The following is a 1,856-nucleotide window of genomic DNA, read 5'->3' on the forward strand; positions in this document are numbered from 1 at the left end:
GGCGACACGAGCCCCGCCGGGTAGTTTTCCACGCGCCGCGCCAAACAACCACGTGACTCGCGCACGCCGCGCTCCGATTGGCTCGCGCGTCCGCTGGGGGGGGGGGCAACGATGACATGCGCCGCGCACGTGAACCGCGTCCGCGGCGACCAATGGGAGCACTGCACCGCGTTGTTTATTTATTTACGGGCCAATGAGAGCCCACCTCCGCGGGATGTTGTGCGCGTGACGTCTCATCGCCAAAAAGGCTGCCGCCCGTCGGCAACCACAGCACGTGTAGAGATTATTTATTTATTTATAACCAATGGACGGCCGCGCTGTGTGACGTAAGACGCGATTAACATACGACGATTGACCAATGGGAGCGCGTCCTGTCGTTATATATTTATTTTTGACCAATGGCCGCGTCGCCTAATTAGCATAGGTAAACGTGAACTTTGTACAGACATTTTTTCTCCACGAGGGATGGCGAGACCTTGAATGGGTGGAAAATCACTCGGCGATATTATTTGGCCTGATTACGTTGAGTGCCAATTCATGGATATTAAAATAAGTTATTAGGATGCGCACATTTTACAACAACCCCCACCTTCCCCTCCAAGGGCAAGGGAGTTGTTTGCACGTTCTGATTAGGGATTATATTGGTTCCTATGATGAACCAATGGCCATCAGACAGCTTCCTTGACCCATTTTTGTATTGTTGACTTGTGACTACAGCAAATCAGTGATGCTGTGGAACGCGTTACAGTGACGATGTAATATTTTTCTTGTAATACAGCGTTGGCAGTGGCACATATGCACTCATGCGAAGTTTGGTAGTACCACTCTGAACACATTTTTCTAGAACACTGGTCGAAAAGTCTAAACTACTTTCGCCGACGTTCTGAGCAATGGTTCTATTTCGAGATGAAGGATCATTGGCCAAAACTTCACCTGTTATATTTAATGTGTTGAGTTTAAGTTTGCTATTTACTTCAAATCGGTTTTCACGAGGAATGTTTCAGCAAATATCACTAATGATCAGTTTGGTTCTGGACCACTCTCAATGGGCCCTCCAGAATTTTTCAAGAACGTTTTTTTAAATATATAAGCGGTAAAGCAAACGTCTATTGTTGCTCTACAACTTCTATGCTCACACACGTCACGTGACTTCACAATCCGTACGGCCAAATATCTGCCAAAAACCAGCACGGTGTTTCACATTCTATTCTATGGGACACTCTGTAACTAAGGCTGTTCAGGTCTCCCTTTGTAAAATAAATAACATGCTGGAATTAGAACGGGTCACGCAAAAGGGTGCCATTCAAATAAAGAAAAACTTCAAACCACGACCATGTATGGAATTATACAAAAAGCAGACTCTGCAGATAAGGGACTTTATGGGTTTAATACGGGTTGGGACTCTATATATTTTGAGATTGGCACATCACACATGTTTTTCAGTTGTGAGTCACATCGAGTTAGATATGATTCACGTTCTGCTGTGACTTAACAGTCTACAGATTGTGAAACATCTGGCATCGATCGTCTTGGTTCTTTCGGTAAAGTCACGTAGAAGGGAAGTAATAAAATAATAAAAATAAACATAATCAAATAAATAATTCTCACGACGTTTCGGCCACAACGCAAGCAGCCGTCTTCAGGTGAAGACGGCTGCTTGCGTTGATTGCGTTGTGGCCGAAACGTCGTGAGAATTATTTATTTTCTTATGTTTTATTTTTATTATTTTATTACTTCCCTTCTACGTGACTTTACCGAAAGAACCAAGAAGATGAATCCCTGCAGTCACGAAAGCTTTAAATCGAAATCTGGCATCGAGTTACATTAAAGTTGGGCATGCCTCAAACATCTTTTAC

The sequence above is a fragment of the Lethenteron reissneri genome, chromosome 36, assembly GCF_015708825.2.
Source record: "Lethenteron reissneri isolate LAM-NWPU_2019-01 chromosome 36, ASM1570882v1, whole genome shotgun sequence".
Taxonomy (NCBI): Eukaryota; Metazoa; Chordata; class Hyperoartia; order Petromyzontiformes; family Petromyzontidae; genus Lethenteron; species Lethenteron reissneri.